General features: G+C 40.6%; 1 long non-coding RNA gene across 1 annotated transcript in view; it reads right to left on the bottom strand.

Moving 5' to 3' along the window:
- LOC137221944 (uncharacterized) overlaps positions 1-24234 on the bottom strand; it is a 38105-nt gene extending 13871 nt beyond the window's left edge. The window contains exons 1-2 of the long non-coding RNA XR_010942214.1: positions 24061-24234; positions 10347-10463 (exon numbers count right to left, since the gene is read on the bottom strand). This is a non-coding gene — a long non-coding RNA (uncharacterized lncRNA). The remainder of the gene's footprint in view (positions 1-10346; positions 10464-24060) is intronic.
- Positions 24235-24710: the final 476 nt, after the last annotated feature.

Genomic DNA, 24710 nt, shown 5'->3' with positions numbered 1-24710 from the left:
GTACTGGGATGCTTCAAGCCAAACAACAAAATGTGGGGACACAGCCCCATCCATCAGCAGAGAGGCTGCCTAAAGTCTTCCTGAGCACGCAGCCACCCGTAGACACGCCCCTGCCCACTAGAGGGCCAAGACCCAGCTCCACCCAGCAGCGGGCAGGCACCAGCCCTGCCCTCCAGGAAGCCTGCACTAGCCACTGGACCAGCCTCACCCACCAGGGGGCAGACACCAGGCACAAGAAAACCACAATCCCACAGCCTGTGAACCCAGCTCACCCACAGCAGGCCAGACCCTGCCGTGAGACCAGCTGGGTTCTGGCCCTGCCCACTAGCAGGCCAACGCAAGCTTCAGGACACCCCAGACCCCATACCCAACTGTGTGCCAGGAACCAGACCCCGGCCTCTACTGCAGTGATCTGACACTGGCTCTGGGATCCCTGAGCCTTGTAGCCAGCCAGACTCAAGGACCTAGCTCTGCCAGTAGTCCAGCACTAACCCCAGGACCTGGCTTCACCCACCTGTGGGTGGGCAACAGCCCCAGAGTCTTCTGGACCCTGACTTTGCCGATCAGTGAGCCAGCACTAGCCCCAGGACCTCCTAGGGTTCAACAGTCAGCTGCCTAGTGACCAGGCCCTGCTAGCCAGCAGCCAGCAGCACCCACACAAAGCAGGGCCTGGCAACCACCCAGGCTAGGGGCCAACCAAGCCTACCAGACCACCCACATACTTAGCTTGCCACAACAGAAGGACACACACGGCCCTCTTAGGGGGACCCCATAGAGCATACTGCTTGGGTGTCCAGAGGGGAGTGTACTGCTGGGACACACAGGACGTCTCCTACAGAGGGCCACTTCTCCAAGGTCAAGAAATGTAACTAACCACAGACATAAAAAAACAAATAGCACCTTAGGCAAAATGAGGCAGCAGAGGAACATGTTCCAGACGAAGGAACAAGATAAAACCCCAGAAGAAGAACTAAGTGAAGTGGAGATAGGCAATCTACTTGAAAAAGATTTCAGAGTAATGATCTAAAGATGATCAAAGAACTTGGAGGAAGAATGGACACACAGAGAAGTTAGAAGTTTTTAACAAAGAGTTAGAAAATATAAAAAACAATCAAACAGAGATAAAGAATACAATAACTGAATGCAAAATATACTAGAAAGACTCAACAGTAGACTAAATGATATAAAGGAACGGATCAGCAAGCTGGAAGACAGAGTAGTGGAAGTCACTGCTGCTGAACAGAAAGAAGTAAAAAGAATGAAAAGAAATGAGAACACTTTAAGAGACTTCTGGGACAATATCAAGTACAGTAATATTTGCATTATAGGGGTCCCAGAAGGAGAAGAGAGAGATAAAGGGCCTGAGAAAATATTTGAAGACATAATAGCTGAAAACGTCCCTAACCTGGGACAGGAAACAGTCACTGAAGTCCAGGAAGTAAAGAGAGTCCCATAAAGGATTAACCCAAAGAGGAACACACCAAGATACATTGTAAACAAAATGACAAAAATTAGATAGAGAATATTAAAAGCAGCAAGGGAAAAGCAGCAAATAACATACAAGGGAACTCCCATAAGGCTATCAGCTGATTTTTCAGCAGAAACTCTGCAGTCCAGAAGGGAGTGGTATGATATATTTAAGGTGATGAAAGGGGAAAAGCCGATAACCAAGAATACTCTAACCAGCAAGGCTGTCTTTTAGATTTGATGGAGAGGTCAAAAGATTTACAGACGAGCAAAAGCTAAGAGAGTTCAACACCACCAAACCAGCTTTACAACAAATGTTGAAGAAACTTCTCTAGGCAAAAAAAAAAAAGGCCACAACTAGAAACAAGGAAATTATAAAATTAAAATGCTCACCAGTAAAGGCAAACATACAGGAAAGGTAGGAAATCATCCACACATAAAGCTAGTAGGGAGGTTAAAAGCCAAAACTAGTAAAATTATCTATACAGCAAGTCCCCTACATACAAACCTTCAAGCTGCAAACTTTCAAAGATGGGAACCTGTGTTCTCATGTCCAATCACATAAGTTACTTCCCTTGTTTGGTGTATGTTGTCACGTGCATGCATCTACTATAAGTGGTTGTGCTTTTGTGGACTTTACTGTACTGTACCCTATACAGTATCTTTATTTCAAGCCCAGGATGTCCAGAAGCAAGTGTAAAAGCAGCGGTGATATAGCTGGTACTGCTGAGAAGTGCCAAGTGATAATGATGGAACTTGCTGTGCAACATAAGAAGCTTACTAATGAAGACCTGATGGAACTGGAGGCCCAGAGAAAGGACGAAGAGAGACAAGAGGAAGAACTAACTGAAGAACCAAAGAGATTCACGATGCAGGAAATGGCAAGGGGATTTTCTTTATTTGAGGAGGCACTGTTAGTTTTTGAGGCACAGGACCCGAACGTAGAACAGTACACAAAGGTTGCAGCAGCTGTTCAGAATGCAAACCAGTGCTACTGTGTCATCTATGATGAGAATAAAAGAGCTGCTACCCAGACATCACTGGATCATTTTTTTCAAAAGGGTAGATAGAATTGAATCCAGCAAGGAACCAGAACCTGTGCCATCAACGTCAGGTGTGAGTGAAACTGCAGCTTGCCCTCCATCTCCTATTGCTGATGATCCTCCAGCTCTACCATCTCCCACCTCCTCTCCCTCCTCCAGTCAGTAACTCTTCTTGCCTGTTCACTCAATGTCAGCCCCAGTATGCCAGCTGTTGTACTGTACTACTGTACTTTTCAAGGTACTGTACCATAAAATTAAAAATGTTTTCTTCATTTTCTGTGTTTGTTTTTTATGTACTATTTGTGTGAAAAGTATTATAAACCTATTACAGTACAGTACTATATAGCGATTGTGTTAGTTGGGTACCTAGGCTAACTTTGTTGGACTTATGAACAAATTGAACTTATGAACCCACTCTCAGAACAGAACGTTTGTATGTAGGAGAGTTACTGTATCCACGATAAGCAGTTAAGGGATACACAAAACAATTAGATGTAAAATATGATATCAAAAACAGTAAACATGAAGGGAGGAGAGTTCAAATGCAGGGTTTTTAAATTGCATTTGGGGGACTGCCCTGGTGGCATAGTGATTAAGAATCCACCTGCCAATGCAGGGGACACGGGTTCAATCCCAGATCTGGGAAGATCCCACATGCCGCAGAGCAACTAAGCCCATGCACCACAGCTACTGAGCCTGTGCTCTAGAGCCCGTACTCTGCAACAAGAGAAGCCAGCACAATGAGAAGCCCGTGCACCACAAGAGTAGCCCTTGCTCACAGCAACTAGAGAAAGCCCGTGTGCAGCAACAAAGACCCAATGCAGCCAAAAATAAACAAATAAAATAAAAAATTTTAAAAGTGCATGTGAAATCAACAGATCACCAACATAAAACTATATATATATATATATATATATATATATGTATATATATATATATATATATATATATATGTATATATATATACACACACACACACACACACACACACTGCTATAAAGGGCATTTAGAAATACTTGGCAATTTGAAAATACTAGTTTGATTGCCAGTAATTGAACTATCTTATTTTATTTATTTATTTTTTTGCATTACGCGGGCCTCTCACTGTTGTGGCCTCTCCTGTTGCGGAGCACAGGCTCCAGATGCACAGGCTCAGCGGCCACAGCTCACGGGCCCAGCTGCTCCACAGCACGTGGGATCTTCCCAGACCAGGGCACGAACCCGTGTCCCCTGCATCAGCAGGCGGACTCTCAACCACTGGGCCACCAGGGAAGCCCTGAACTATCTTATTTTTGACAGGGAAAAAATACTAATTTTAATGAAAATATAAAAGTAAGTTTGGGCTCCCTCTTGCAAGAGCAACGGAATCACAACTAACTGCTGAACAATCATTGACAGGAAGACACTGGAATCAAAAGCTTTTCAGACAAGCAAAAGCTAAGAGAATTCAACACAACCAAACCAGCTCTACAACAAATGCTAAAGAGACTTCTCTAGGCAGGAAACACAAAAGAAAAAGGCCCACAAAAACAAACCCAAAACAATTAAGAAAATGGTAATAGGAAAATACATATCGATAACTACCTTAAATGTGAATGGATTAAATGCTCCAACCAAAAGACACAGGCTCGCTGAATGGATACAAAAACAAGACCCATATATATGCTGTCTACAAGAGACCCACTTCAGACCTAGAGACACTAACAGAGTGAAAGTGAGGGGATGGAAAAAGATATTCCATGCAAATGGAAATCAAAAGAAAGCTGGAGTAGCGATACTCATATCAGACAAAATAGACTTTAAAATAAAGAATGTTACAAGAGACAAGGAAGCACGCTACATAATGATCAAGGGATCAATACAAGAAGAAGATATAACAATTATAAATATCTATGCACCCAACATAGAAGCACCTCAATACATAAGGCAGATGCTAACAGCTATAAAAGAGGAAATCGATAGTAACACAATAATAGTGGGAGACTTTAAAACCTGACTTACACCAATGGACAGATCATCCAGACAGAAAATTAATAATGAAACACTAGCTTTAAATGACACAATAGACCAGATAGATTTAATTAATATTTATAGGACATTCCATCCAAAAACAGCAGACTACACTTTCTTCTCAAGTGCACACAGAACATTCTCCAGGATAGATCACATCTTGGGTCACAAATCAAGCCTCAGTAAATTTAAGAAAATTGAAATCATATCAAGCATCTTTTCCGACCACAACGTTATGAGGTTACAAATAAATTACAAGGAAAAAAATGTAAAAAACACAAACACATGGAGGCTAAACAATATGCTACTAAATAACCAAGGGATCAAGGAGGAAATCAAAAAATACCTAGAGACAAATGATAATGAAAACACAACGATCCAAAATGTATGGGATTCAGCAAAAGCAGTTCTAAGAGGGAAGTTTATAGCAATACAATCCTACCTCAAGAAACAAGAAGCATCTCAAATAAACAATCAAACCTTACACCTAAAGGAACTAGAGAAAGAAGAACAAACAAAACCCAAAGTTAGTAGAAGGAAAGAAATTATAGAGATCAGAGCAGAAATAGATGAAAGAGAAACAAAGAAAACAATAGCAAAGATCAATAAAACTAAAAGCTGGTTCTTTGAGAAGATAAAAAAAATTGATAAACCTTTAGCCAGACTCATCAAGAAAAAGAGGGAGAGGACTCAAATCAGTAAAATTAGAAATGAAAAAGGGGAAGTTGCAACAGACACTGCAGAAATACAAAGCATCATAAGAGACTACTACAAGCAACACTATGACAATAAAATGGACAACCTGGAAGAAATGGACAAATTCTTAGAAAGGTATAATAACCTTTGAAGACTGAATCAGGAAGAAATAGAAAATATGAACAGACCAGTCACAAGTAATGAAGTTGAAAATGTGATTAAAAATCTTCCAGCAAACAAAAGTCCAGGACCAGAGGGCTTCACAGGTGAATTCTATCAAACATTTAGAGAAGAGCTAACACCCATCCTTCTCAAACTCTTCCAAAAATTGCAGAGGAAGGAACACTCCCAAACTCATTCTACAAGGCCACCATCACCCTGATACCAAAATGAGAGACACGACGAAAAAAGAAAATTAGAGATCAATATCACTCATGAATATAGATGCAAAAATCCTCAAAAATATACTAGCAAACAGAATCCAACAACACATTAAAAGGATCATACACCATGATCAAGTGGGGTTTATCCCAGGGATGCGTGGTTTCTTCAATATATGCAAATCCATCAATGTGATACACCATATTAACAAATTGAGGAATAAAAACCATATGATCAGCTCAATAGATGCAGGAAAAGCTTTTGACAAAATTCAACACCCATTTATGATAAAAGCTCTCCAGAAAGTAGGCATAGAGGGAACCTACCTCAACATAATAAAGGCCATATATGACAAACCCACAGCAAACATCATTCTCAGTGCTGAAAAACTGAAAGCATTTCCTCTAAGATCAGGAACAGGACAAGGATGTCCACTCTTGCTACTATTATTCAGCATAGTTTTGGAAGTCTTAGCCACAGCAATCAGAGAAGAAAAAGAAATAAAAGGAATACAAATTGGAAAAGAAGAAGGAAAACTGTCACTGTTTGCAGACGACATGATACTGTACATAGAGAATCCTAAAGATGCCACCAGGAAACTACTAGAGCTAATCAATGAATTTGGTAAAGTAGCAGGATACAAAATTAATGCACAGAAATCTCTTGCATTCCTATACACTAGCAACAAAATATCAGCAAAGGAAATTAAGGAAAAAATCCCACTCACCACTGCAACAAAAAGAATAAAATACCTAGGAATAAACCTACCTAAGGAGACAAAAGACCTGTATTCAGAAAACTATAAGACACTGATGAAAGAAATCAAAGATGACACAAACAGATGGAGAGATATACCATGTTCTTGGATTGGAAGAATCAACATTGTGAAAATGACTACACTACCCAAAGCAATCTACAGATTCAATGCAATCCCTATCAAATTACCAGTAGCATTTTTTTACAGAACTGGAACAAAAAATCTTAAAATTTGTATGGAAGCACAAAGACCCTGAATAGCCAAAGCAATCTTGAAGGAAAAAAACGGAGCTGGAGGAATCAGACTCCCTGACTTCAGACTATACTACAAAGCTACAGTAATCAAGACAATATGGTACTGGCACAAAAACAGAAATATAGATCAGTGGAACAGGATAGAAAGCCCAGAGATAAACCCATGCACCTATGGTCAACTAATCTATGACAAAGGAGGCAAAGATATACAATGGAGAAAACACAGTCTCTTCAATAAGTGGTGCTGGGAAAACTGGACAGCTACATGTAAAACAATGAAATTAGAAGACTTCCTAACACCATACACAAAAATAAACTCAAAACAGATTAAAGACCTAAATGCAAGACTGGACACTATAAAACTCTTAGAGGAAAACATAGGAAGAACACTCTTTGACAAAAATCACAGCAAGATCCTTTTTGACCCACCTCTTAGAGGAATGGCAATAAAAACAAAAATAAACAAATGGGACCTAATGAAACTTGAAAGCTTTTGCACAGCAAAGGAAACTATAAACAAGACGAAAAGACAACCCTCAGAATGGGAGAAAACATTTGCAGATGAATCAACAGACAAAGGATTAATCTCCAAAATATATAAACATCTCATGCAGCTCAATATTAAAAAAAACAAACAACCCAATCAAAAAATGAGCAGAAGACCTAAATAGACATTTCTCCAAAGAAGACATACAGATGGCCAAGAGGCACATGAAAAGCTGCTCAACATCACTAATTATTAGAGAAATGCAAATCAAAACTACAGTGAGGTATCACCTCACACTGGTCAGAATGGCCATCATCAGAAAATCTACAAAAAACAAATGCTGGAGAGGGTGTGGAGAAAAGGGAACCCTCTTGCACTGTTGGTGGGAATGTAAATTGATACAGCCACTATGGAGAACAGTATGGAGGTTCCTTAAAAAACTAAAAACAGAATTGCCATATGATTCAACAATCCCACTACTGGGCATATACCCAGAGAAAACCATAATTCAAAAAGACACATGCACCCCAATGTTCATTGCAGCACTATTTACAATAGCCAGGTCATGGAAGCAACCTAAATGCCCATCAACAGACAAATGGATAAAGAAGATGTGGTACATGTATACAATGGAATATTACTCAGCCATAAAAATGGAATGAAATTGCATTATTTGTAGAGATGTGGATGGACATAGAAACTGTCATACAGAGTGAAGTTAGAAGGAGAAAAATAAATATTGTACCTTAACGCATATATGTGGAATCTAGAAAAATGGTACAGATGAACCAGTTTGCAAGGCAGAAATAGAGACACAGATGTAGAGAACAAACGTATGGATGCAAAGGGGGGAAGCGGGGGGGTGGGGGGGATGGTGGTGGTGGTAGGATGAATTGGAGATTGGGATTGATGCATATAAACTAATACGTATAAAATAGATAACTAATAAGAACCTGCTGTATAAAAAATAAATTAATTAAATTAAATTAAAAAGAAGTAAGTTTGAAGCATAAGTTACACAAAAACCCATTTTTAAGTCATCTTTTATAGGAAAGTGATTAAGATTAAAGAAATATTAAAGTAGCTTTAATTAATTTACTAGGTTCATCAGTGTTGTCCTTTGGACCTAATTCCTATAATGAACCAAGGAAAGGATATTGTAGCTGAAATTTTTCAGTTGTTAGGAACGTTTCACTTACTTTTAATTTCTCCAACATGGAAGGGTGTGTATGTATATCTCCACACATACAATATCAGTCTCTATATATTTATAATTATATAATAAAGGTTGGCTCTTAAATATTGTCTCTTTACCAAATTTTTTAGATGTCCCAAGAGCTCTCAAATTTGAATGATAAAAAGGTGCCATAAGGTATCGCTTTAGTAATTAACTGGTTCTTTAATAAGGCCTCAATTACTTTGTTTCATGATAAGGAAAAAAAAAATGTTCCAAGACAGAGTTACATTCGACACCTGGGAACCTCCTAACAGCTGGCTACCTAATGAATATGCATCTGCTTAAGAGGCTGTAGACCATTAATAAACCAATAGATGTAAAGCAGAAACAATCTTTGTCAGCTTCAAATGAGATTGGATGCAATGTGCTGTGAAGTGTCACTGTCACATTGAATCGAGTTTGGGAGGTTAATAATCCACCGTTAGCTACTCAGGTCTTTGTAGCTGTACACTCGTGCTAACACTCTCTCCAAACTGGTGGCCACGTTTCCAGTGTACCACTTCTTTCTCCTGCGCACCTGATTTGAGGCTTACAATGTCTGTGTTTCAAAAATGTCTTCCGTTTTATTCCACTAAACAACACGTTTGCCAAGACTCTTTTAAAACAAAGGAGACTTTTCCAGATGGGAAAGGCAGGAAATATCAGGGTCAAGTTGGTGCAAGATGGACTTGCAGTGAATTAGAAACTATTTAGAATGAAAATTCTGTGTGTCTGCAGGTAACCTGGGTACTGCTGGGTCCCTCTAAGGGAACCCTTCACTCCCCGTGCAGGCAGCGAGTCAGGTATTGATAACCTGTCTGAATGAGACCCTCAAGTAAGTGGTACACCCACCTAATATTAATAGTTGTGTGATCAGGACCATACTTCCCCAGTTTATCGATGAGATTTCTTGAGGGACATATTCATGGAAGACTTGTTTGAGACTATATCCTAGATGAGGGGAGATTATACCTAAAAGAGCTTGCACTTTCAAAACTAAATGTGTACCCATAACTCTGTTCTCACTGAAGTACTTGCTTACATATATATTTTGGGAGAACGTTAAGGGCAATGAGGAAAATTGGACATTAATTCTCATAAATTCAATTCAACTACCTTCTCTATTTCACTTGGCTTCTCTTTTTAAATTATGGTAAAAGATACATATTTTATGTGTATAATGTGGTGAATTTATGTGTATAAATGTGGTAAAATAACACAAAAATTACTATTTTCATCATTTTAAAGCATTGGTCCCCAACCTTTTTGGCACCAGGGACCGGTTTCATGGAAGACACTGTTTTCATGGATGGGGGTGGGGGGATGGTTCAGGCAGTAATGCGAGCGATGGGGAGTGATGGGGAGCGGCGGGGAGCGGCAGATGAAGCTTTGCTCACTCGCCCGCTGCTCACCTCCTGCTGTGCGGCCCGGTTCCTAACAGGCTGTGGATTGGTACCCGTTTCCGGCCTGGGGGTTGGGGACCCCTGTTTTAAAGCGTCCAGTTCTGGTAGATACATTCACATTGTTATGCAACCATTACCACCATCCATCTCTAGAACGTTTTCATCTCCCCCAACCAAAACTGTGTACCCATTAAACACTAACTCCCCACTCGCCCCTCCCTCAGCCTCTGGAAACCATCACTCTACTTTCTGCCTGAATTTGACCACTCTAAAGACCTGATATAAATGGATTCGTATCCCATTTGTCCTTTTGCGTCTGGCTTATTTCACTTAGCATATCTCAAAGCTCATCCAAGGTTTAGAGTATGTCAGAATTTCATTTCTTTTAAGGCTGAATAATATTCTATAGTGTGTACATACCACATTTGGTTTATCCATTAGTCTATTTTAAATGTACACTGTTTCCACTTACTGGTTATTGTGAACGTGAACATGGGTGCACAAATACCTGTTTGAATCTCTGCTTTCAATTCTTTTAGGTATACACTCAGAAATGAAATTGCTGGATCATGTAATAATTCTATGTTTTAGGAAGTGTCATTTGGCTTATTTTGGATTTCTGTTCATCTTACCTTGATATGGGGCCCTTAATCAGGTTCCATTTTCTCCCCTTGGTCTTTTCAAGGAAAAAGCCCAATACAACCTTAGGCTTTATTCTTTTTACTTTGATTTTTTTTCTCATTTCATGGCTGGAAAATAAATGAAAATGCACACCATGGGAATAAGTTTAAAAATGGGAATTAAGACACCCCCATTGCCCGCAACAGGAAAATGATTTATTACAAATGTGGTATTCTGTTATAAGCTGAGAATTTTGTTGTCTTTGAAAGAACCCATACATCAAATACAAATGTAAAAGTCTGTAATCTCTCAGTTGTATGAGTGACTCCTTTGTTAAATAAAACATCACCTTGAATTCCTACACAGAAATTATAACATTTTTTGTAGGAATGTAAGATCTATTTCCCCCCAAAACTCTATAAAAATTGACACCACAACTACCACCCCATTTAATATGCTCACATTACAGTTGGAAAGCCAAACACCAAAAATTTCAAATGGTGGACTGGCTCAGTGCTGGATGGAAGTAGTTTTGTAGGGAAGGACAGGTTGTACTGTTCATGTCACTACGACAATATTCTATACCACAAACTAGTAGGAAATCATATATTTGGATATGCAATAATATTCTCTAACTCTGAATGGGAGGGGAGACATTTATTTGAAGGAGTTCCAAGGCCATACTCAGGTTGACACTATTAGGCAGATGCAATCATACCTGTAGCATTTTCAATACAAGTTTTACAAAAATTAAATTTTTGTTTTTAAAGAAAAAAATTTCTTTGAAAATTGTGCTGCATCTTGTATGTACACCTGCATATCTTAAACACTAACAAATAAATGACTTAGACAATGTAAATAATAATATTCATTCACCCCTTGTAACATATTTGCAAGGCAACTTCCTTTTATTATTCTTTTATTCCTCCTTTACCTCACCACGTTACAAAATTATTTGGGAGCAGATAATATGTTCATTTGGTTTCAGTTAGGAGTGTAATCTGAGATGATGGTATTTTTCTCTGCCAAGGTTATATATTATATTCTTATTGTTATATGGCAAGTATGGTCCCCACATTGGGGATTTTTCCATGGGCTTCCCACTTGCATTCTCAGGATTCAGCCATCGGTGCTGGGGTTGGTAAAATTCTTTAGTAATGTTAAGTCATTATTTAAATTCCTATTGTAGCTTTCAAAATTACATATTTATACTTTAAAAGGATTTTTTTAAAATTTGTTATTGTTTGAAAATATGAGAATATATAACTATTTATAGCAAAAAAGAACAATAAAAAATCCAAGATCTGCTCAGTAAATATACAGGATTATAATCGCTCTGAATCAACTAATATCTTTTCCATTCCTTCTGCCATCTCTCGTTTGAGCTCAGAAAGACTTCTCACAAACACCTTGTAACAGCTTCCTAACCGGTTTCCGTGTTTCTAACCTTCACTTTCTAACTTCACTAACCTTCACTTCAGATATCCTGTGCATCTCTCCCCGCTCATAAATCATCAGTGGCTCCCCACTCCCAATTGAATCAAGTCTAGATATTCAAGGCCATCTAACCCCAGGGTACTTTTCCAGATTTTATCCACTGGCTCTGCCCTCATGTGCCAACCAAAGGAAACTGCTCCCCAGTCCTGGCACACTCAGTGCCTGTTCTCCTCCCCATTGCTGCTCCAGGCCACTCCTGAACCAGGACCCTGGAGGCCTTCACCTGGACTCAGTGTCTATCAGCTGAAATACCCATACTTCTCTGAAAAGACTGAGCAACCCCAGGGGAAGTGATTTCTGTCTCTCTTTCCTTAGATAATTATATTAATAATAACCAGGAGGCACTTACAGCTGATATTTCCCTCTCTGGATGGAAAACAATAATAACATTATAATCATGGTTCTATTAACCTTTAGTATTAGCTATGTGTCAGGCACTATGCTAAAAAGTTTATATACATTCTCCTATTGAATTCTCATGATGTCCTGTCAGCTGGTCTTACAATGAAGTTACAGCTCCTGTGGAGGTCTGACTGTAGAAGCAGGAATATGGTAGATGTTGGGTAGGGTCAGAATTGCCCTTGAAAATCCCTTAAATTGTACATGGTTTTGTGTACATAAACCTACATAACTATATATGCATGAACATATAGCGTTATATACAGCATATAATAAACATATGTAAGTGGAGCATAATCCTGACCATGGATTGAAACCAGGCCCTGGCAGCGGAAGCGTGGAGTTCTAACGACTGGACCATCTGGGAATTCCCGGCCCTGCGTCTTTAAACACTAGGACACACTCGAAGTTCACATGAGAGTCAGGTGGAAATTGAACCCAGCAGAGGAAACAGCAGACTTGGGTCTCCCATCATCCCTTCCAGGCCAAACATGCACGAAGAAGAAAGGGCCTTGAAAGAGCCTATACTCTTTCAAGTGCTACTGAAGTAACATGCAAATCCACAGTGTACGCCTTATTTTCCAGATTAGGAGCAAACTGGGGCTCAGCAGGGCTGGAGAAAATGGCTCACGGTCCTGGCAGCCCCCGCAGTTGCACCAGATCTAACTCCCAAGCTCACGCTGCTAACCAGGCTGCTGAAGGTGTGGAGTGTGGCCCCTTCTAGCTGCGCTTGAGTATGTTTCCCACATGCTGCCTTGACTTGTGGCTATCCATCGTCTTTCCTCCACAATACTGAATGTGTGGAGCGTACAGGCCCTGTTGACTTGGCCTGCCACGGCACTCGGGACACAGCTCTGAGGAAATGTGATGGCTGGGCTGCCAGAATTCATGCCTGTCTGGGTGTTTGGGTGTTACGTAGATTGGTTCTTCCGTCACCAGGCAGCATACTTTTTTCTTTTCAAAAAAAAACGGGGCTTCCCTGGTGGCGCAGTGGTTAAGAATCCGCCTGCCAATGCAGGGTACACGGGTTCGAGCCCCGGTCCAGGAAGATCCCACATGCCACGGAGCAACTAAGCCCGTGTGCCACAACTACTGAGCCTGCGTGCCACAGCTACTGAAGCCTGCGCACCTAGAGCCCGTGCTCTGCAACAAGAGAAGCCACTGCAATGAGAAGCCTGTGCACCGCAACAAAGAGTAGCCCCCGCTCACCGCAACTAGAGAAAGCCCGCACGCAGCAACGAAGACCCAACGCAGCCAAAAATAAATAAATAAATAAAATAACATTTTTTTTAAAAAAGGGACTCTTCTGCCCATCATGCTTGTTACCCTAGGCCGACTAGTAAGTTAACTTCCTTTTCCAGAAGGAGAAACTGAGGTCCCATAACGTTCTTAATAGAGCTAGGAGAAAACCTGGGACTAAATATTTCCAGAGAATATACAAGTGAATTCTCAAATATTTAGCACTGCTAACACCAAATGAGATCATTTTTTTAAACAGAAATCTATGATATGGGAGGAGAACCATCGGCATTGACTGAGCTGAGAATATTGACTTCTCAGTGATTCAGATCAGTGAATGGCTGGGGGAAGCGAGGTCCTGCATCACACAGCACGTCAATCAATGGCAGAGCTAGGAGGAGCCTGAGAACTAAATTTTACAGCCTCCAAATGGAAGAGGAAAGCTCCTCATGGAGCTGAGGATATAATCTGTTGCTTGATTACACGTGTCAAGATAGCCAGCAAAACCCTTTAAAGAAGGTCTAACAGATACATTGTTAGTTTTTAAATAGCTTAAGGCAATCTTTCCCAACATGTGGTGCTTTGGGTTTTTTGCTTGTTTGAGTTGGTTTGGTGATTTGGGGTAGCACACGGAAGATTTTTTTTTTGCGGGGGGCATTTTTAAAGCCTTTTCCCCCCAGCTTTATTGAGGTATAACTGACAAAATTGTAAGTTATATAAAGTGTTCATTATGGTGATTTGATACACATATACATTGTGAAAGGATTCTCTCCCATCTAGTTCATTAACACATCCATCACCTCACATATTTAACTTTTTATTTTTTTGGTGAGACCATTTAAGTTCTACTCTCTTAGCAACTTCAATTTTACAATGTTATCAACTACAGACACCATGTTTTACATCAGATCCTCAGACCTTATTCTCCATACAGGCGAAAGTTTATACTCTTTTACCAATCTCTCCCTGTTTCTTGCACCTGTCACTCACTTTTCTACTCTTCGTTTTTATGAGTTTGACTTTTTTTTTTATTCCACATATAAGTGATACCATGCAGTTTTGTCTTCCTCTGTCTGACTTACTTCACTTAGCATAATGTCCTCAAGCTCCATGCATGCTTTCAAAATGGCAGGATTTCCTTCTTTCTTGTGGCTGAATAATATTCCATTGTATATATATTCCACATCTTCTTTATCCATTGATAGACACTTAGGTTGTTTTCATATCTTGGCTATTATGAATAATATTGCAGTGAACATGGGAGCGCAGCTCTCTCTTTAACATCTTATTTTCATTTCCTTTGGGTATATACCAGAAGCAGAATTGCTGGATCATACAGTAGTTCTGTTCTTAATTTTCTGAGGAACCTCCATACTGTTCTCCACAGTGGCTTCACAAATTTATATTCCCGCCAACAGTGCACGAGGGTTCCCTTTCCTCCATACCCTCGACAACACTTGTTATCTCATGTCTTTTTGATAATAGCCACTCTGATAGGTGTGAGGGGACATCTCATTGTGGTTTTAAAACATTTAATAATTACACACTTAGTTGTTTTAAAAAATTTCTTCCTATTTATGGCAAGTAAGGTTGGCATTCCATTTATGGCAGTGATATAAAAAATCTTTTTGAATATATTAAGTGAAAATGAGAAAATTTAAAGACAAGTATTTCTAAAATAATAATACCATGGTACTTTGACAAGGTAAAAATTGTGATGGTAATATGAGCAGGGCAGAACTTGGGGAAACACTGGCATATGAAATAACTGCACATCTCTGAAAGCTTTGACCAGTGATCCCAAAAGAAACTCCAGGGAAGGTCAAAGGCCAGAATGTTCTGTTTAATGCACTTTCCATCCAGATTCTTATGCAAGAAATGCCCCGAATTTTCTTAAGGTGTTCCTAGCAGTAGATCTGTTCCCCATCAACATACGGCACATTTCTTCAAGAACCCTTGGTTATTTACCACAAGTTACATCAATTGTTCAGTGCAGTGATCTTCAAAGGTAGGTTTACACAGGCCCTGGGTGAATGCCAGAGGATCCGCAAGGCATGACAAGGCTGGAATATCTATTTGTATTTTTTTAATCTAAAATACAGGGCTTCCCTGATGGCGCAGTTGTTGAGAGTCCGCCTGTCGATGCAGGGGACGTGGGTTCGTGCCCCGGTCCGGGAGGATCCCATATGCCGCGGAGCGGCTGGGCCCGTGAGCCATGGCCGCTGAGCCTGCGCGTCCGGAGCCTGTGCTCCGCAACGGGAGAGGCCACAGCAGTGAGAGGCCCGCGTACCGCAAAGAAAAAATAAAAAATAAAATAAAATACAGAAAAATAAATTTGCTAATGATTAATACACAGACTGACAATAGAGCAGATGTCTATTTTATAAGTGTACACATTTGGGAGTGGGACACTAAACACCATTTTACAAATAGGACATTCAATCAAAAAGGTATGATTACTACCAGATGTGAGAAAGGGGTTGATTAGATCTAGGACTTGCACTATTGGTGTATTTGCGACCTGTTTTCTCTAGGCAGGCTTGTTCTCTCCCCCCCTATCTATCCCTGAGGAAGGGTGAAGTGAGAGAGGGCAGAAGACCCTGAAGAAGCCACCCTTGAATAAAAGATGTGTGTCCAAGAGGTCACCCTCACATGTGAAGGATCATATGCTGTTTTTTACAGTCCTTTGGAGATCTCAAAACCCAACCATCTTGTTCCAGTTCCAAATTTCAAAAAGGAAAGAAGACCCAAGCCACAAATGGACTGGGTTCCCAAATCTTCTTAGTATTCATCTATAACTCAGAATTAATTTTTCTATAAAAATGGCTTATAGTAATTCATTTTCTTAGAAGAGATCTATTTAATACTCAATATGGCAGAAATAGACATTTGCAATGACAATTTACAGATTATAATGCTGTTACAATACTAGTGATTAATGGAACAAAAATTGAGTAATGTATTTTGAACCATGTTGTAGGTAGAGAAAACCATGAGAATGAAAAATAGAGACTTTCATGAAGACTTGGAAAATGGCTTCTTGTCTCCTTCGAGGACATGAAAGATACACAGAACTGGCTTTTTCTTGTCCAAGTTCACTGCAAAACTCACAGAGCCTCTCTTCCTTAATACTAGAGTATCACTAGTACACTCCTTTCACTTACGTTCATGATTAGCATCCATCTTGGGTTGGTAAAGACGGAAAGAACAAAGATTCATTTGACTCCAACAGAACTTCACCCACCAAAGTAATTATTCATTAATATAAGGGTCTGCTTATATTTAACCTTTTCTTGTCTCATTAAAATATTATGTTCTCAACACACCTCTCAGAGATAATTCAGCTGGTGTTGGGAGTTGGGTATATACTGCTCTTCATGGGTGTTAAAAAAAAAAAAAAGGCCCAATGGTTCACGAGCTAAGGTTCCACTTTACTGGACCACTGTTTAGTTTACAATTGACAGAGATTATGGGGGTCCTTTCTGAGGCTTTCTCTTAAGGACCCAGGCAGGATGATACTTTTTCCACGTATCTGAGGAGCACACACATCAGATTTATTGTTTGGGCTAGGTCGCTTTTCCCAAAGAACTTAGAATCCATGGGACAATGTGGAAATTTATGAATATTTTAAAGTTTCATCAACACATCATGAAGGCGCTAAAACAGATTGGAAATACATAAAACATAGCTGTAACCACTTGCAGAGGATGACAGTGGCAGGAAGACATAAGGGAAGAGAAATAGCTCTCTCTGCAGTTTCTCACGTACACACACTAACAACAAAATGCACACAAGTTCATATTGGGGTCTGATTGCAAAAAAGAGCCCACACTTGCAAAAGAACAGTAATGCTAATGATGGCAGCGTAATGATGCCATCTCCATTTTCTTTCAGTCTCTCTCACCTTCCACTCTCACTCCCACCCTGCCTCCCTGTCTGTCTCCCTGGTTGCCTTCGCCATCCTCCTGCTCTAACATGAACAGGACACAAAGCAGAAAAGAACTGAACAACTGGTGAAATGGGGTGGCTGGGGGGGTGGAAACTCTGAGTTGTTCAAGACTCCCCTGTCTATTTGCCATGTTACTTTCCTCAGAGAGGCCTCCCCTGACGACTCAGTCACAAAGAGCTGCCCCAGTCACCGTCATCACACTCTCCCATTCTCCTGGTTGACTTTTTTCCCTAGCACTTTGCATTGTCTAAAGTAGTTGTTTGTATTTTGTTTTCTCGTGATGTATGATTTTTATTTCTCTTCCCTAATAGAATGTAAACACCATGAGAGCGGGGGATTTGCCTGTCCAGTTCATTCCAAGATCTCCAGTGCCCAGAACAGTGCCTGGTCCCAGGAGGCGCTCAGTTAATAAATGTTGACTCAACAAATACCCTGAAATATCCAACAGATGACATGGGGAACCAACAGTTTCTAGGAAGTAGATAGTAAGGACTCAATACATGGTGGTTATTATGGTTTTATTATTATACTGCTGTTAGCCAGAAAAATTACCTGGCCTCTAGGATTTGACCACATTCTTTCCCAGGCCAGCAAAAGAATCTGGTTCCTCTTGCCTCACCCTGATCCTAGAAATAAAATTTGTCCCCAGGCCTCAGAGCTGCATCCTACCCATCCTCAGCCATAGTCCCAACACCTCTGTGCCCTCAAAAGCAGGCTCACTGCGCGGCCGGGGCCTGTGCTCCGCGACGGGAGAGGCCACAACAGTGAGAGGCCCGCGTACCGCCAAAAAAAAAAAAAAAAAAAAGCAGGCTTAGTGCTACGATCCAGTCTCCTTTGAGAATATTGGGTGAAAAATCCCCACAGCCTTGGCCTCAGCTTTCTTTGTTCACACTGTTTGCTTTGAAGACCTTAACACAGTGCTGAGAAATCAATAAGCAGGGATGCTGCCAACCCTGCGTGTATCTCCTTCTGATTCTCCTCCGGGAGGCTTGGCTCACTCTGACACACTGATAAGTCATGAAGTACCCAGCTTGGTCTGCAAATTAAGCCCCTCATAAGTAATCAAGGAACACCAAGCTTAGTGTGCTGTGGGTTTTCCATCGTGAGTGTCATTGGATGAAATGAAAGTACACAGTACAGGTTTTCGTAATGAACAAGCCTCAAGTCAGGTTTGCTGTGATAGGGTTATCAGTCATTGCACAAATTAATTATTTAGGAAAGCACTTTTTACAGTGGGTTTTCATTTAAGTTTTGCCCCTTGATGTATGTGTATAAAAATGACTAATCCATTGGACACTGCTATTGTACTTGTGCATCTATCACTATCTGGCCTTTTTTTAGTAATTGGTTTATTAATTATAGCATCTTAATGATCTGTTTAAAATAAATAAACCATTTGCACCATTTCAAAGGTATTTTGTGAGGCTCAGCTGATATTAAAATAGCACCAGCCTTATGTGCTTTTTCAGCAAGTGACCTAATTAGTTAATAAAGTAATTGAATATTAAAAAGGATGTTGCAGGTGATTAAAATTTAAGAGTCTTCAGAATGTTATTAAAGCTATAAATCATACATCACTGTTTTAATTTGCATAGCTACAGAATTACTAATGGTCCCACGTGCACATGGGGCTTGGCAATTATTCCTTTAACAAAATGTTGGTGATGCTGAGGTACCAAATTCTTTCAACTTCTGTTGATAGCTGCATAGAAACCTGTTTCTGCCAGATTAAATATCTAACTGTTGAAATTGCTGCTTGCTCCCTTTTGACAGGTACAGACATTCATTCACTCAAGAATGAATTGTCCAAGAATTGTTAGGTGTTGAGTATAATGGTGAGGAAAACAGACATGGTCCTAATGGCGTTTATATTCTGGAGTTAGTTGGGCAGAGACACTAGTCATAAACTTCCCTAAATTCATGTATAATTACAAAGGTAATAAGGAGCTATGAAGGAAAAGTACAGGATTTTGCTGGTGAAATCTGACCTCATCAGCTAGATTAGGGATCAAACACTTAATTCCAGGTGAAGGGGCTGGGACTTCACCCAGCAGGCTGTGAGCTCTTGTTCAAGCAGGAAATCCCTGATGAACCTGCCAGTGGTATGTAGGAAGGACTGGCTGGAAATGCTGGTTGTTTACCCAACAGCCATCACTCTTTCCTGGCTATCAGAATCCCAGTTCTATTTGGGTATAGCACTAGTACTATGCTCAGGGAAAGTAGGCCAAGGCCCAGGGATAAATGATGAGAAGTCCAAATCAATTGTTGTAATCCCATTGCCCTTTGTCTATGATTGGTTTAAGGTAGATGTGTTCTGAGGAACTCAAAGAGGCTTTCTGAAGAATGGAAAAGGAAATATACAAGGAGAACACTCCTTTCCTCTATGCTTTTGGATGTTAGCATGAGTGGTGGTGCTACTTGGAGCTATAGCAGCCATACTGACACCATGAGGGGGAAGACAAAACAAACGAACAAAGCCACACACATACATACACAAACATACTCCCTAAGCCTGAGGCCTAATATTGTTGAATTGCTGAACCAACTCTAGAAACTTTGGATGTCTTAAAATATGAAAGAATAAATTTAAGTTGAATATTCTGTTACGTGCTGCCTAAAGCATCTTAACTGAACCAGAGGAGTCAAAAATGAAGATACTGGAAGCTGAAAGACAAATTAAGAGGCAAATATAACTGTCAGGTGAGCAGTGATAAAATGCTAAGCATGGTAGGGTGGAACAAGACGAATGGAAAGTAAAGTCAAGAATGGAGTTGAGGGGCTTCCCTGGTGGCACAGTGGTTAAGAATCCACCTGCCAATGCAGGGGACACAGGTTCGAGCCCTAGTCTGGGAAGATCCCACATGCCACGGAGCAGCTAAGCCCATGCACCACAACTACTGAGCCTGTGCTCTAGAGCCCGTGAGCCACAACTACTGAGCCCACGTGCCACCACTACTGCAGCCCGGGTGCCTAGAGCCTTTGCTCTGCAACAAAGAGAAGCCAACAAAATGACAAGCCCATGCACCGCAACAAAGAGTAACCCTCGCTCACTGCAACTAGAGAAAGCCCACGCACAGCAACAAAGACCCAACGCAGCCAATAACTAAATAAATAAATAAATTTATCAAAAAATAAAAGAACAGAGCTGAGGCATTGTGGACACAGAATCAACAGAATTTGTCAACTTACTAGTATCCAAGGTACCAGGTAATGGTAACTGCCATTCACTGAGTATTTCCTATGTTCCAGGCATTATTCTGAGCACTTTACATGCAGCATCTCATGTAACCATTTCAACAACTTTATGAAGTACTATTAGTTTTCACCATGGTTGAATCCTGTTTCAGTCATGCCTTGATTTATCAAGTCAAATCCCAATATCCTCTATAGCCACCAGTGGGCAAAAGCAGATGACTTGCTTCAGACTCCTTGGGAAAGCTGCTGGCTAGACTGCTGCTCCTAACATTTTTCATTTCATAGCACACATAGAAAATTATAATATTAAAGCACACACTGGGGTAAATGCGAGGGGACTCAGGCATCTATATGGGGCTTCGCAAAAGCCTTCACTACTCTTTATTATATAATTATAAGAAAATAAAATTCAAAATTTAGGGAAGATATTAAATACTGAATTTGTGTAAAATTTCTAAAAAATAATCTCTTTGATTTTTAATGAAAAATTTGTTTTTTATGAATATAGTTTTTTAATATCAGATTTTATGCTTGAAATAGCAATTCCTGAAGACTTTTAATCCAATCAATACTTACTAATCACGGTCTCTTCAAATTCTTGATAGTCATCACTAACAATAAATTTTGTTCACACAAGTGATATAAATAAAAGTAAAAATTCTTCTGACATCCTTCCAAATTTTTTACAACTTTTGAGTCATATTTAAAGTGTGTGTGTGCACGCGCACGCAGTCGTTCAAAGTAGTTCTTGTGGTTAAAGTAGTCATCAGGTCCACACACAAGGGAAGAAAGCTGATACAACTGCATTCCCACTTCTTAACATTTTGATTTTCTAATCTGAGTAAGTCTTCTGGCACTTATAAAATGGTCTGGCCCTTTTGTTACTAATTCATGGCTTTCCAAGGATGAGAAAGCTACAAAAGTGGGATAACCCAAGGAGCACTGAAACAACAGGAGTTATTCTTGTGGGCTGTTCTTGTGCAGCAAGAACCCACAAGGTAAGGGAGACATGAAAAGAAAAGGAAAAACTATTCACCTGCTGACACTTCTACGGCCCTGACAACTTCGTGTTTCCATACCGCTAAAACGTTACACTCTGCCTTATGGTATACTTGAATCCAGATTCCTATATAAGACAATTTTCCTGGTTGGGGCGCATCTCTGGACCTGGAAGCAGGGAGAGAGGACTCTTTGGACTTCACATTCACAAACACCTCACATACAGACTGTGGCTCTACCTCCAAATGAGGCTATGCACCCACTCACAGGTACACAGTGAGGATTGGAAGCTGTACGTCATTCAGCCTGAATTTTACAAATACACCACATTTATGCCTCTTTGACATTTCTTCACTATTTTCATGTATTGCAAGCCTCAAATAATGGAAATGGCCAGGCTCTCTCTCTACCCTGAAGAGGCCCGTGTGTGTCTCTGTGTGTGTCTTTTTATGTGTATTTGTCCTCCAGTGCACATTTTCATAAGTGGATTGGATGTAACATGTTCAATTAATTAAGGAATACATTTTTATTACCAACACCACTAACGGTTATATCTTGATCTCCATAAGGAACTGGCCAACTGGGGAGATTAGCGTGCACTGGCTCATGACTGGAGGGGAACAAAGATGTGTGGTCAACACATCTGCTTTGCACGTTTGTGCTTTGTTTATCATAAAATGGGCGATAATGATAAGGATGTGTAAGAAGCACAGTGTTAATGACAGTGCCGATGGAGAGTGTGAACAAAAGCCATGACTTCTGAGAAAGCTGGATGTAAATTAAACCCCAGATTTGTTCAGACTATAGGTTTTATAGCTACACGTTTATGGCTATTAGAAAGATCTTTGGTGTTGAAATTCCTGCAAGAATAATTTCATCACTTCAAGTGTGAAACTCCCTAGTCACTGATTCCAACTTCTCCCATGGAAGCAACTGCTTTAGAATATTGTTTTTGCTGACGTGACCATTTTATTACAGAACATAGTGTGTATTACGTAACACATGCAGCTTATATCCATGCATTTCATAACACACAGGAGGACACTGACCACTTGTGGCTCAGGAGGTCTTTGCCTATAGTCTGAAGATAAACATTTTAATTTCAATAGTTGCCTATTTATTTTCATGTATACTTTCAATTTAAGGCAAATTTCCCTATTTTGCACTGATGGTAGTGATGCATAGCTTCTTTTTAAGTGTTAGCTAAAAAGTGAGTCAATGTATAAAACATATCAAATAAATAAAAATGCAGTGGTCTATTTGGGATAAGGCAAAAATCACGGAGATGCTCTGCAAATGACCCAAGTCTTGGAAACCATGGGCTAGGTAATAATAAGAAGGAAGATGTAGGCTTTGGGTTGCGTTTCTGATAGCGATGATGGCCACACATTCATCCTGGAGACCAGTGCCATACACACGTAAAGCTGCTGCCTGATGCCCCAGGAGCGTGCTTTTCCACGTGACACTAATTGGCCCACACAGGAGTGAAACCATGACCCTTCCCTCATTAGCCACATGCTCAGACCAGCTGAGCTAGCTCGCTCTGGGTCACTGGGGTCCCATGTAGGAAATTACCATTCCAGTGCCCTGTGGTCCTCTCGTAACCCCAACTAATGAATGTCCCGTGGAGCCTAATGTCATTCCTGGGGGAGCACATAGCTCTCCCAGCAGTGAAGAAGTTGATGACATGCTGAAGTTTTAACCTAGGGAGAACCAACTGAGGCGGCACGGAGAGCTCAGGAAGCCTGGGAACAATCTTTCAAACATCTGTGTGTTAGAAAAAGGCCTGGCCTCAGGACATGAAATGCAAGCACAGGGAAGTGAAGAAAGCAGCTGAGCATCACACAGCAAGTTTATCATAGCAAAAATGACAGTAAGTGCTTGCTGTCTGGGCTGAGTACTTCCTGTCACCAACCCTATAAGGTAGGTGGTATTATCCCTATTTTAGAGATCAGGAAACCGAGGCTCAGAAGTCACTAGTAAGCATCTAAGATAGGCACTCCTCCTAGGATTGCCATATTGTGGAAATTAATACATCACCAAGTAGAAGGGAAATATTACCAGACAGACAGCTTGCCAAACCTTTCTGCTTGTGCCCCCTTTTAGGTCTCAGGGTAAAGACTGTAGGCCTTCAGGTAATCTTTATTTTTCTGTTGCTTTAGCACATCCACAGTGTAGCCTTTAGAAGAGTTTTTTTTTTAATAAGATGAATAATAAGATTAAGAAGGCAAGGCCTAGGGAAAGCATTCTTGCCAGGTGTTGGAGAACACTGGAAAGAAAGGGATGGCAGTAGCCTTTCTATATGCATTCTGAAGACCTGGGAAAGCCCACTAGCCACTCCCCCTGCTTTTTTAACAAGACTATTGGATCGATACCCCTTCCAGGGCCAAACTAACTGCTGGGTGAAATGAAATACCAAGTGGCCCTCACTTGGCAGCCACTCTTACCAGAGCCGCAGCTGGCCCACTGCCCTGGGGCTGCCCACTGCCACAGTCCTTTCTGGGAGCCATGAAGGCCCATGTGAGTGTCCACTTCCAGCCGAAGATCAGGGCAAAAGGAACTAGAGACACTTGGCACAAAACAAAAGCCCTAGTTTAACTCAGCCCTCTGTTTTCTGATTAGTCTAAGGGGATGACTCAGCTTGTCCTCAAAGCTTCCTACTCAATGCCTGTGAAATTTGATATTTTTAAGGTGCAACTGGCTAACAATCAACAGATAGATAGATATCTAATCAATAGATAGAGACAGAGTCCCAAATTTGACATTTATTAGCAGGAGAGATGTTGGTAAGTTATTTAACCTGTTTCAGTTCCCTCACATATATACTGGGGATAAAATCTTCCCCTCACAGTGGCTGTATCTGAACAAGGCAATGTGTGTAATACACTTGGCACACAGGGCTCTAATGCTCAAGAATGACAGTACTTCTTATCGCATCCTCTGTCCTCTGCCCCCTCACGGAGCGCAACTGAGTGAAATGTGATGCAAGTTGTCATGGTCCAAAAAGGCATGAAATAAAACTCCTTATTATCATCTTATTTTTAGTTGTTCATTTGAAGACCAGCGTCTAGTTATTTCACATACTGTATTCCTCTTC

Source organism: Pseudorca crassidens, chromosome 3 (assembly GCF_039906515.1).
Source record: "Pseudorca crassidens isolate mPseCra1 chromosome 3, mPseCra1.hap1, whole genome shotgun sequence".
NCBI classification, from domain to species: domain Eukaryota; kingdom Metazoa; phylum Chordata; class Mammalia; order Artiodactyla; family Delphinidae; genus Pseudorca; species Pseudorca crassidens.
The sequence above is the reverse complement of the archived record's forward strand: the minus strand, read 5'-3'. Positions and strand labels throughout refer to the sequence as shown.